The 14,375-nt window shown below is 41.7% G+C and overlaps 1 protein-coding gene across 1 annotated transcript in view; it reads left to right on the forward strand.

Moving 5' to 3' along the window:
• Positions 1–14,375, forward strand: part of IL13RA1 (interleukin 13 receptor subunit alpha 1) — a 286,361-nt gene that overhangs the window by 11,288 nt on the left and 260,698 nt on the right. The gene's annotated exons all lie outside the window — the stretch shown is intronic.

Consider the following 14,375-nt stretch of genomic DNA (forward strand, 5'->3'; position numbering starts at 1 on the left):
CGCACTTTACTTAACTATGAGTATTGCAATCGTGGCAATTCATTTCTCTTGTATGAGAAAGAAGACTGCTCAATAAATTACACCTTTTATTTAAAACGCCCGTCTCTCTTTTCTCTGCACTCTGGTGAAACTAAGTATGCACACTTGACTGAGTGAAATAGCTGTCTATTGTTTTCACACGACTCTAGAGATACACTCTTATTCTGAGGGAGCAAAGTTGTCATGTTATATGGTTGTCGGAAGCTAATCCCTTCTTGTCTAATCAGGAAAGTTAATTCCTTCTTGAACATTCGAGAAAGTTTCTAGTGACCTCTGAGCTAGCTGGCAAACCGTAAGTCTAATATAGTCAGTAAAGACCTAGTCGACCTCAGTCCTACGTCTAGACTGCTGAATATATTATTCCAATGCGCAGAGACTATTGGGAATATAGGAACTACACTACATGGCGCCCAACGTTTGGTAAGGCGATAAATCTAACGCAAGACGTTAGAGTAACTCAGTTGTGCTTTTTCACACAGAACCTTTTTCCCGTAAATACTCCAAAAGACGTCAGGAGTGGGTAAGAGGTTAAAATCCGCCGGAAATTAGTAGGAAGAGATTCCTATATATAGTTTTTGGTTTAGTCAACGTTGAAGGATACAGTGTTCCCAAAATATTGTGAACCTAATCTTTGTTTCCTTGAAACTTGATCTGCCACAAAAACCTTTCTGTTAGTAAAAATGTCAGAAAGTGAAGACGAAAGGGAGGCAGCTAGAATAGCAGCTCAACTCCTAGCGGATGACACAAGTCTCCGAGACAATGACCCGAATGTTATACTCATTCCGGTCAACATAAGAAAGACTATAACTCTTAAACTTATAGAAAATGGACTAACACCGAGAGGTGGAATAGTCGTACTCGTAATTGAGGCCCATGAATATCGGCAGACAGAGGTATTCTGTTCATGGATAAACTTTCCAGCAGCACACGCTGTCAAACACGACTTCCACTGTTACAAAATAGAGGAACCTCCGGATGAATACACTCCTTTCGAGGAGGTTGAAATCCCATTAAAATACCAAGAGCACCTGCTCTGGTTTAAAGGCGCCCTAAAACATAATAATCACATCACCAGGCTCGGTCCACTAGGTAGACCAGGAGCAACGTGGCCGGTTCTAGCCAGCTACACACCACATCCAGACATTGAAAAAATGTCAAGCGAAGAACTCTTAGTTAAAATAAAAGAATTAACAAAGGCATATAGAGAATTAGTTCAATTGGCAACGGAGGACATAACATACCTCCAGAAATTGAAAGAAACAGATATAGCAGACCAACCAATTGAACTTGCCAGAATCATAGAAAAATCCTATGAAGAACTAGGAAGAGATCGTTTGGGTGGCTAACTAACTGAAAATCCTGAAAAGATATTTATTAAAAATAATCTAAACACTCCAAAAAAGAGCTGGGATGGAAATAAACAATCCACTCCCAAAGAAAAAAGATTCCAGTCCAGAGGTAGGTCTCCTCGGCGTAGAGAAAGATCTCCGGACCAAGGACACAAGTCTCCCCAGAGGGAGCCCTCTGAGAAAAGATACAACCTTAGAAATAGGGATAATCTAAGGAAACCTGATAGATATCAAGACATTGATACACGTCCCTCTCGATCTTTTCAGACTTCCTCGCAGAAATCGGAAAGAAGAGGACGGTCGGAACACAGGGAAGAGCACATCAAGTCCAAAGACAAGGAACCTGCTCATCAAAGTAAAAAATTACAATTTCCAAGAAAGAAGGTAGCCAGCATTAAAATAATTAAACATGCCGAGAATACTGAGGACACACTGAAAAACCCAAACAATGCTAGACAGCGCAGCAGAAGTGACCATAGCTCGCAAGATCCTGATGAATCTTCTGGAGACAGTGGACACGAATGAATACATTCAGGTGGAAACTGTAGATACCAGGGTTAGCAAACCTCATAAAATATACGAAATAACATTACATATAGAGGGAGATAAGACTAGGAAAGTAAGGGGTTTATTTTGGGATAACCTTTCCAAAGGCTATGACATCCTTTTAGCTGAGAAAGACTGGCCACCAGAGTTTGTCAGGGAGTGCCCTCATGGCGAAGAAATGATTATGCCTGCCTTCTCAAATCATATTCCAATTCATAAAAAATATACATATGCAAGAAAATGGGCAGTAGCCCAAGCTCCTGCATTATATAAAATCATGTTGGATGGGATGAGGACTCTCCTCCTCACTAAATCCAGTTAAAATGTCAACCAACTGCACAAAGGCAGTACCCAATTAAGCAAGAAGCTAAAAAACAAGTCAGGGAGATCTTAGATCAACTTGAATACCAGGGGGTGATTGAAACATGCACCTCACAAATGAACAATCCTTTGTTTCCTGTCTCCAAGCCAGACGATTCATATCGTCTAGTTTTGGACTACAGACACCTTAACTCATGTTGCAAGACATTTGCAGTACAAAACTCACACAGTGCAGCACTAATGAATAACATCGTGCGCAAAAAATACAAAACAACATTAGACATCTCTAATGGATTCTTTTGTCAAAACATAGCACCTGAAACCAGGTATTTGACCGCTTTCTCAATAATGGGGTCGCAGAAATTTCTGTCGACTCCCACAGGGATTCAAGAATAGCCCAGGATTATTCTCAGCAAGGGTAACAGAGTTACTACAAATGTATGATGATGAGGCATTATCTTATGTCGATGACATCTATCTAACAGATGATGACTTGGATACGCACTTGAAAAGAGTGAACACCATAATATTTGGGTTCGCAGCAGAGGGTTACAAATTCAACTTTAAAAAGTCACGAATTGCCCATCTAACTGTCCTGTTTTTAGGATATGAATTATCAAGTGAAGGCAAAAGCCTAGCAGACAATTTCTTAGAGAAATGTGCTGTACTACAAGCACCTAAAACGCTGAAGAACTTACAATTAATACTAGGTTTCCTGAATTTCGGAAGAACTTACATTCTAAATTATGCAGAGAGGGTTAAACCTCTCTATGAACTAATAAAACCTGATTTTAAACCAATCAATTGGACTCAAAAACACACAGAAATTTTGAGATCATTGCAAACAGACATGTTAGCTAAAACAAAATTGCAAACTCACGATAATATACGCAACCTTGTAATCCGAGTCATCCCAGGAAGATGCGGATTCACGTACCTGACCTCTAATGAGGGAGAAACGGTACCAATAGCTTACAAATCACATTTGTACACACAAGCTGAAAAAACATTCAGTCTTACGGAAAATGTTGTAAATGCGGTTCAAACAGCTGTAGCAAAAGAAAGAGAACAAGCCCAAGGCAGAAGGATAACTGTTTTAACAGCAGAATCAGCCTTTGAGGCATTAACAAGCCCACGTAATTTAACTACCGTGGCATTAGATCCAAAATGGATACAATGGGAAAATTCTCTTGCTACAGAAAAAGTGAAATACTATTTTGACACGGAAATGAAAAAACTAGAAAATCTAGAATATGAAGAAGAATATCCTCTGCCAATCGAAATTCTGCCTCTTGCACGATACAGATGTGTAATCTACATGGATAGATTTGCACAACACTACGATGTAGAGAAAAAATCCTACAACGCAGCGTGCGCGATTGTTAAAGGTCGCTGGCGCTTGGGTAGATTCAGACCGTTAATTACCAAAACTGAATCACTCAGAAACTGTTCAACTCAGCGAGCTGAAATAAGATCTTTAAAGATGGCGCTTGAAAATGCTGATCGCGAATTCCCCACACTAATAGTGTGCGATTCGCATTACTGCTTCAAATCTTACAATAATGACATACAGATCTGGGTTCATAACGATTACAAAGATGACACAGGTGCCATAAAAAGCTTTGGGAACAGGTAGTTCTTTTGCAGAAAGAACTACAAAAGACTCACGTGATACATACACTGAGTCATCAGTGTGATGGCGTTCACGCAGCAGGGAATTCATTGGCTAACACAGCCACAGCGGAAGCAACTAAACCGGCTTCCGTAGCCACAAAAAAGCGTTCAGAAAAATACATAGACGGGGAAACCATGCTGGCGGTAAAAACGTCTTCAAAAGGCGACTGTGCAGCATTACTCGTGAACTATCCACTCAATTATACATGCATAATCGATGCAAACTCCGTTCCGTTTGCTCGAATCCCTAGGAGAAGTGTGGCTCACTGGTTAGAGGAGGCAGACCCTGAAGCAGAGGTCAGACCCGGGACCAGGGTTCAATTCCCGACGCGGCAGGGTCTTGAGCCCAAATATCCACGGACTCGATAATTCTCGTTTCGGTGCCTACTCGAATCACGGGTTCACACTCTGCAGCTCTGGGCATTAGCCTGCTTAATCTCCACTACGCCCCCGCGGCGGGATGCCTGGCTTACACCTTGGGGATGCCCATTACGGGTATCTCACAGGGAAAAGCCAGGACGGGTTCTTAAGGCAAGCGCCGAGATGCCTGCGGGTAATCGAGCGCTATATAAGAACGCATAATAATAATATTAATAATAATAATAGTGGGGGATAGAGTAATTCCAAACACGAACAGGAGAATCTTCTTGATCCAAGAAGCACATATGGGATTAGGTCTAAGGCACCAGATGATCAAAGAATCTCTGACAGAATTACAATCAGAATATGGGTGGCCGGGGATGAGCCTGCAAAACTACGAATTTGCAATGAGCAGTCCAAACTGCAACAGAGATCGCAGTGGCGAACCGGCCGGAGTATTGCCAGGACCCCTATTAGAAAGCATAAGGCGATCTATACGCAAAATCAAACAGGAAAAATGCGTCCCAATTTATATCATTTAAGACTAAATTCACTTAAAAATGTAGACACCAGCTCTCGACTGACACCAGAACTGTTATAAAAGATTTGCGAGTCTATATCGGCACATACGCAATTGGCATGCTACATTCTGACCAGGGTCCTGCTTTTAGCTCTCGAGCTTATAAGGAGGCCGTGGCCAGCATGGGCATTGCATTGCGGTACTCTTGTCACCTCCATCCTGAGGGTAATGGGATTGTGGAAAGAAAAAACCGAGACATAAAGCAATCTATAACGGCGAGGGTATTAGGTTCGGGTGATGGGTGGGTCCAACATTTAACAAGTGTCCAACGTAGTCTTAACAATCTGCCAAGAAATTCTCTAAAAGGTTTCAGTCCGTACGAACTATTGTTCGGTACTAGAATGCATATTCAGGACTTAGATAGTCAGACTTCAGTGGTAGAAGAAAAATGCTTTGATATCAAAGATCGTTTGGCTATTTTACAGGACTTAAATGAAACAAGAAAAGACCTGAGCAACGTAAAGTTAAAACAGCAGCCAACAACCACTGAAGATAAACCACCTGTCCCAGCAAGGCCTGTCTGGATTCCAAAGATTGGGGATCTAGTCAGAGAGAAGATTGCGTTGAAGAAGGAATTTGGGCCTTCTTACAGAAAAGCAGTACCTGTCTTAGCTGTCAGTGGAACAAGATCAGTAGTACTACCGCCCCTTGCTGGTAAAAAGGAGAACCGAGTTGTATCCATTGACCTGGTAAAACCACAATCATGTGGCCAATAATAAGTAGTAGGCCCAGTGGACTCCCAAGAAATAGCAGAGTATCAAAACTTGCTACAATACAAGAGGTCCAAACTGAGAGACTAATCACATTCGATAAACCTACAGTGAATAAAAAAGGACTATGCAATAATGCCATGGAACTTGTGCCTCTTGAAACCCAAATTGCAACAGTTCGTCAAGAAACACCTGTCTACAACGATGTAGCCTCAGACTATGCTAATGAAACAAAGAAAATTCCAAAAGCAAATGAAAATCCGGAAGCGATTCCAACAATTGACAGAACCGCATCTGACTACTTCATCAATTTCGATGACTTTTCTGAGGATCCAAGCGAGCAATGGGAAAATTCATTGAGGGAAAATACAGTACAATGGAAACAGCAAGTCGGAACATCAACTTGGTCCTAAAACCACACAAGTCATCTCACATCGAGAAAAGAGAACTATCATCAGTGAATGTCACAGCCAATCCAATACCCGGTGGGGTAGCTTGGGACAAAACTGATTACGAGATCTATGGCCCGGTCGAGCTCTTGAAATATCCACATCAGTTCAAGGTTTCATTAAGTGACTTTGTAAAACCGAGTACATTCTCTGATGATTGGGACTTCGAAAGCATTAATGATATGATGTCAGATTTAGTAATGTCAGCAAAATTTACAGAACATGATTATTTACAGGGTTCATCTAATTATGAAGAAATGTATTGCTACAAGCACTTTGCACATCACTATTTGCATAAATCTGCTCAGCCTAGAAATGGTTTTCATTATAATCAATGGGAACATTGTGCAACTCCACCAAAAGGTAGTTCAAAAACAATTTAAGAGAAATTCCCATACTTCTCATGGTTTAACACAAGTGATGCTGAAACGTTTTATTTCAAACTGTTAAATAAGACAGGGGTGAAAACAATGCTGACAAATACTAAATTGATTTATTCAGAAACATTTTATGAAAAAATGACTAAATTTGGTTTTGATTTTTGGAAAAAGAACATTGAAACAAAAACCATCTGGGGTACCAAAGATTGGCAGGTCCAAGGAATAGAATCATTATTTAGAGCCTGCATGATCCCAGAACAAATTATATTCTTGAATGATACCATTCAACAGACAACCTGTCTTGGCCTAGCCAAAATTAAAGACTTAAACAAACCGTCTATTCCAAAGCCAACACCTGACAGTAATAGCACTACAGATGTTGAGATAGACGTATCCCATATTTTTAACCAAAACAGAACACATCCTGATTGGAAAAAAATGGTTGATCTGGCCCACAGACACAAATAACTGTCAAGATAGATTCCTGAACAAAATACAGGGGTTCAAATTGACCAGGCCAGACCCTAGATACTCCCAGAGACAACATCCAGGGATAGTTACAACATACAGTGTAGGAAAACTCTGCCTCGAATGGCTACAGAAATCCACACTGGCAGAAATTAAGCAACACTTGACTTTACTTAAAGACGGTGCTGACTTGCGTGATTTCATAATGGGACCACGCAAACAGCGTCAAAAACGTTTCATAGCGGCCGGTGTATACGCTGCGTACAACGAAGCTTGGAAAGTAATGCAAATTGAAACAGCAGAAAAGATACGGGAAATTGACCGTATTCATTTGGAAAAATCACTTTCTGTTGTGGACAATGGGTTAATGACTCTGTCTTCCAGAATATATTCACTGGACAGTATTGTATCATCTGCTATTGATATAATAGAGCAGGACTTACTAATGTTACAACACGGTCAGTCCCAATTGCGTTCTATTGTACAGCTTGGCTGGACGTTGCAAAATCTGCGTTCAGGCTACGTGCCCTGGCGTTTAATCAACACAAGGTCATTATTCTCTATCTTTAACCTTACTGATACACAAATCAGTTTGGCACAAAAAGGAGCAGACTATGCGATTCTGAGCATTGAAAAACTTGAGAGATTACCATTGACAATGTCAGAAAGACCTGTCATTGAATGGATAATACACGGAATAATTACAATTCCGATAACAACTTTCCAATTTAAATACTGTCAAGAGTATATACCAGCGGGCCAGTATGAAAGGTTGGGTAAAGGGTACATTAAGTCATCATGGAAATTGCCTTACACACACACATGTTATAGTGAAAAGGAACAGAATGTATTTCTTAGTGGTAACAATTGTAAAAGATCACTGAGCGGTATACTTCTGTGTCAGGGTATTAACTTGCATGGGGCCTGTGAGGGGACTTCAAATAACCTTTCATGTCACCAGCATGGCACACCTGCAACACGAATAGAGCCATTCTTTAGACGGCTTTCTAACGGGAGCTATATTCTAATAGTGGACCACAGATGTTGTGGCATGGTGCAAGGAAAAGCTTATCTCGTGAGCGTTAGTTCCATGGTCACTTGCTGTATGCAAGTATTGTATCCAAACAGCACTCCAGACACGGAGGCGAACATTTGGCCTTTTTTTTAATATCTCTTCTATTCGAATTGATACTTTAAGCAGAATGAAGTCTGTTCTTTTACAGACAACTGCGCCCTTGACGTCATCAAAAGAAACGTATGATCTGCAAGTTGCAAGGACAACGGCAGAGATACATACCCTTTTATCAACAAATTGCCCCGTGCATTTCGCAGAAATGCTAAGCCAAATCCTAAATATGTCTGATACCAGCGGTATCCCACATATATTTAAGACAATTTTTTCGGGACTGTTAACACTCTTCAAAACAGTTCTGGGCATTTTTCCTAATTTTGTCCATTCTGTCTTTGGCGGCCTACCACTTCTGTTGGGACTCGTAGCAGGCATTTTATTTTTGATACTTCTGCTTCGATATGGCAAGCCAAATCGCAAACAAGACTCCAGCAACGATGGAAGAAACGATCCTAGCTATACGCTATCGGGACTGCATAACTAAAGTCCTTGGATTAGCCCGGCTAAGAGATCTAAATATGACCTGGTTTCTTTCATTTAGACCCATCTGGCAGAATTGCATCTTACCTGTGCTTCAATGTATGCTATGCGGAGAAGAATGCATGTTGGACGTCTGTCTTACAGTACCATCAGCAGTACCATTGGATACAGATACTTTGCTAAGTCCTGTAACGGCTCATGCATCGTGTTGTCCCCAGCGGCTACCCATTCTGATGACGGCATTCGTTGAGACTTCACTACTACGATTAGGGGGTAGTGAAGTACGAGATGAGAGCAACATCACCCAGGTATGACCTTCTGTGAGCATTGCTGATCCTGACATCGATGATAGCAATCATTCTCACGACTGCACAGTTGCGGCATTTTCCAACTTGGTCGAACTTTCCCCTGAAGCGGTAGACCACTTTTTTGCAAGTCTGTCTGAAATGATGTTCTCCCCTGAACAAAAAGAATAACTTTTAAGCAAACTAGTACACAGCGTTCCCTGAACTCTGAATTCGACCTTCGGCTTTGATAAACAAAAGCTACTGAACATATTTGGAACTATATTTTTTTTTCTCTCCCCTGAAAACGAAATTATTTTTTCACAATTTCAAAATATTTACCTTTTTTCTGGCACATGTACTCTGCTTAAAGTAGAACTATTCTTAGAGAACAGAGCTTCTATTTTTAGGAACTCTAGAGACAATATATTACCTCAGCCTCTAGCACATTTACAGCAAACTGTATTTATATGTGATGGAATGGTCTCGACCTCCTTTTCTGTATTAACACCTTCGCAGCGTCGAACGTTCAGTGCCCAGTGCTGAACGTTCGAATAACGAATGCTGGCCCGTCGGCCAACGGTCGTGCGCAGCACTGGGGAGGTAGTGCTCGTGACGACCGTTGGCCGACGGCAGCACTTAAAGGGTTAAGAGCCATTTCATGTGTAAATTTCGCAAATCATTCATGCTGATATATATGTGCATCTTTTTTACTGAACGATTACACTGCTTGAATAGCGTACAGTACCTATAATAATTTTTGTGTATATCGCATACACCATTTCAAATGCAAAAAATGTATTTTGGGGTGGGTTGGAATACACATGCACCTTTAAATGTTTACTGTTGCTTAGTTTTAGTAATGATGGACATTAGATCGTGGAGTGGGTATTGTGTTTTTATCCAGGAGCCTAAACCGATATTTCTATTTTATGCCCTTGTTCGGTTATAATCAATAATATCCCTATAACGGCATAGTAATCATATCCATATTCAGTCGTAGCACATGCTGTCACATTAAGCAAGGCTACTTCCCCAGACTCCTAGAAAGCACAACGAGTTCTCTAAACAAACCAAACCTCCAGCAACCTGGGAAATCCCCCTTGCTTTTGTTTTGATTTCGTCCTAGAACTCCTGTAAAGCACTGTAAGAACAGCCAGTTCTTAGTGACATCTTTATTGACGTCTTATGTCCAACCTTACGTCAAACCCGGCACCTTTCAGGTATAAATATACCAACGTTGCCTAAGCAAACACACGGTGGTGGTTTTGGAGCAGAGCAGCTATCTACTTGCCCGAGAGCCCAGCTGATGCGAGAGCCCACGGACGCTGCCCCTCCCTGTTGACGCACTGAGAGAGACGCTGTCTTTTCTCCCGCCAAGAAATACAGCTCCGGTGTTTCCAGATACCTTCGCGGGTTACTGGGATATCGAGTCCTGAGAGAGAGATACAAGTCCTCCTGCTGTCTAATTACCCAGGTACGGAGCTGACTAAACCCTTAAAGAGAATTCTTGAGTCAGATTCTTGGCAAAACAAACTTAACTTAAACTGTTACTTATTTACTCCTTCCCACGTATTAGGCTTAGGTCAGGTACACCGGGGTAGGCGTATTTAGAAGCACCAGTTGAGTACGTTAGTCAATGTATATATGTATATATGTTTTATCTATTTTAAAGTACCATATGGCTAAGAAACCATATCAATGCTTTTACAGTATTATTTTATAATCCTCCTTTTACTGTACGCACTTTACTTTACTATGAGTATTGCAATCGTGGCAATTCATTTCTCTTGTATGAGAAAGAAGACTGCTCAATAAATTACACCTATTATTGAAAACGCCCGTCTCTCTTTTCTCTGCACTCTGGTGAAACTAAGTATGCACACTTGACTGAGTGAAATAGCTGTCTATTGTTTTCACACGACTCTAGAGATACACTCTTATTCTGAGGGAGCAAAGTTGTCATGTTATATGGTTGTCGGAAGCTAATCCCTTCTTGTCTAATCAGGAAAGTTAATTCCTTCTTGAACATTCAAGAACGTTTCTAGTGACCTCTGAGCTAGCTGGCAAACCTTAAGTCTAATATAGTCAGTAAAGACCTAGTCGACCTCAGTCCTACGTCTACACTGCTGAATATATTATTCCAATGCGCAGAGCCTATTGGGAATATAGGAACTACACTACAGCGCACAGTAGTGGTCTCCCACTCACTGCCCTTGCACATGTGCACATGTGTAACCAGGCAAGTGCCCCCTACCCTTGCTACATCGCAGGGGCCTTATCTTAAAAGGCAGACCCAGCTGGTAAACATGCTCAGTCCATTTAACGTGAGTCATGGGTAATGAGGCTCCGCCACAGTAAAAGGTTGAAAGTCTACCTAGTGATCAAAAAGTGAAAGTCCGGGCAGATTAGATGGGCAGAACCCATTGTCTCACACCCAGGTAGTTGCCACTACCTAGTAGTAAAATTAATTTAGTATGATCGAGGTTCACCTACCTACATAGTTTCTATATCAAATGCTTAGAGCAAGTCATAATGTTTAATATGCATGCAGAATGTTCAAACATCTGCTGTGCTTTACACTTCCTGGCTACAGTGTGAAGTGTGTTACCTGATTATCAGCAACTAGTCAGTGGCACCCAAAAGCGTAACCAGTATGTCATGGGCCCCAGTACAAGGAAGGGAGTTAGGCCCCCTAGCTGCTGTTTGAATTGGAAAAGATAGCAATAATCAGGGTTAAATGGTCTCTCAGGCCTCTGGGGCCCAGTGCCACTGCACCTGCTGCACCAATGGAAGCTATGTTCCTGGTGGCCCCACGAGGTTAACATTAGGATATTGCAATCTGAAGTAGATCATCGCGCTGACTGAAGCAGTTCTCCGGTTGGGACTGCAGGCAAAGTGCTGCTAAATAAATACATCCTTTTACATTCAAGAGAAAAGAAATACTGTAAAGATGGAAGAAATGTCTCTGTATGGTAATGCACAGTTGGACATTGAGAACATTTTAATCCCATCAAATGGGTACCACTAGCTCTGCCCCACCCCAAACTCCACTCTTAGTCTGCGCCTTAATTTGACGAGTACCTGCACTTATATTTTTACATTTATAACACTGGGCATAAGTGCAATACAAAGGATGTATTAGAACAACAAAAGAGTTCAGAAAAGTGAAGGTAAGATGCTGGCATTTTGATAAGGCTGCTAAGTGAGTCCAAGCCTTTGGCCAAAAAGCTCTGCTGGCTAAAAAGCCAGCTCTGGCTGAAGGTGTCACGTGATCAGGCCTCTGATGCAACAGAGGAGGACCAAACTATGCAGTAGGATTGACTAAATAACACGGCAAGAAAACGCAAATTATGTGGCATAATGCGCTACATGTTGTGAAAATATTACTTCATTGTTTAGTCTTTTTTACACATTTTTACACTGGGCAAGGTTTTCACCTCATTAGCGCCCAACTAACACCCAGATACAGAAATAACTATCTGAATGCTTCCCAGTCAACTTTTGCCAAGGACCTTCCACTGTGACTTAACATGTTTCGCACCATTTTTAGAAACTTGATTTGTTTGAGCTAGAGATACATTGTTTACGCAGATGCAGCAAATCCATAATTCTGTGAAACATGTTGCAGCTGCAGAATCGCATAATTCCAGTAACTCTGTATTTGAGAGGGGTCAATTTTAAAAGCTAAATCAATGATGGCAGTGAAGCACAATGCGAAACAGGAGGGTGTAAAGAAGCCCGCACTTGCATGGGGCTCGAACACTGCAACGTACAGAAATCGACATGTGTGTGATAGGACCGAATTCATAACTGTCGGGTGGTTCCAAAATATTTGTAGCACTTTAAGCCATTTCTGGTTGTAGTCCGCTGCACGTTGCAATGGAGGACTTGCCGTTCGTTCCACTTTTACAGTCGTTGCTTTATGTTTGAAATGCATTTTTCAATGTCTTCCAAACGGAATTCCTCTCACTATCGAAAACATCATCTCATCATCAAAGCAGCAGAGTTGCTTTTAAATGCTCGTGTTTAAGATGCTTTTCAATTATGGCTATTAAAAACCCTAAATTTTGCTCGCGCTCACCGCTGTGTGGTTTACTCCTAAACAGGCAGAAGAGCTCAGATTCCAAAAATGTTTACACGTATCTTTTTTTGCCACGCCTTTAAAAAACCCCTGAAAAACGTGTTTTTTTCTTAGCATGTAGCACGTTGTGTTTTCAGATTTTCTTTCTGCTCTAACGAAAAAGGTACTTTTGCCTAAATTCGCCACCCACTTTGTACCCAAATAATTGCGCAAGTTCACATTCAGGGATTTCTAATTAGCTCCTACCGACGTCAACAGATAAATAAATGGTGGCGGGTGGAGAGGGAGAAATAACAGGTAAAAGTGGAGCCGAGACAACTGGCACATTCAGCCAGGCTTAATAAGCCCAGCTAAGCCTTGTGGCCGGTCGCCCAGGGTGCCAAGTTACGAGGGATGCCAAATTCCAGGAACATGTTTTTAATTAATGAAAATTAAAACCAAAATCTCCTACGACGGCAGTTGCTTGCGCCAAGTCTAGGGCTCATCGGCTGAAAACCTATACATTCTGGACTGGGGTATGTAGGTGCGTTGTGTGCTTACATAGGATGAAAAGTCTGATTTATTGCTTTACATGAAAGGCCATGATGCAATGGAGAAAAATAAAGCCTGTAGTTTGAGGTGAGCCACCCCCTTTCAGTTTCAATTTGACAGGGCCAGCCTCAGGGTGGTGCGACCGGTGCAGCTGCACCAGGTGCTGAGTTCAGGGGCGCTGTGTTTAGACCTACATTATGGGTTTAAAAGCACCTGCTGCCGGGGTTCCTTGTGTAACCAGCAGCTTTCAGCGGTTTTCAGGCAACAATAAAAATGGCAAGATAACCCTAGTGATTAATTTTCCAGCTGGAGAGAGATGGACTTTTATTTGGTGGCAGTTTTGACTCATCATAAAATAGCGTGGAGGGCAGGGCCGGACTGGCTATAGCGGGCATTGAGCGTTTTCCTAGGAGGCAGGAAGGGGGTAGGGGGGTTTGCAGCAGTGGGAACCGTTTTTTTGTTATTGGGGGCTGGGCCCCAGTAGCAAAATCACCAGTGCTTCACATTTGGCACCCTCCCCCCCCCCCACCTCTACGGGGGCTAGCCCTTCAAAATTCCAAGGGCTGCTTTGGGTTCCCAGTCCCGCCCTGGCGAAGGGTTAATGTGCCTGCTGTGAAGAACGAGTACTGTACAGATCACAGAACTATATGTGGATAGTTCAGTGGGTTACTGCTTTTGTCACTGAGATCCTTTTATTACTTTCAGTTCATAAATTGCATTCCTGCTATAGCAGAGTGGCCTATGAGCTGTGTTGCCTGCAACTGCATTGTATAGGTTAGAATATTATGTTATTTCCCCCAGTCCTAATGTTGCTAAAAAGGGTTCGTTTATTTTTCGATCTCAAAAGTTTTTATTGGTTGTTTCAAAGCATATCATACAGAGGTAGGACAATAAAGCATATGTAAAATACCAAATCAATAATAAATGACATTAGCCACAGTAAAGACGGTTTGCTTGCAGAGAAGGGATACAAAATAGGTGAAGTGAGGGT

This window comes from Lissotriton helveticus, chromosome 4_1, assembly GCF_964261635.1.
Source record: "Lissotriton helveticus chromosome 4_1, aLisHel1.1, whole genome shotgun sequence".
NCBI lineage: Eukaryota > Metazoa > Chordata > Amphibia > Caudata > Salamandridae > Lissotriton > Lissotriton helveticus.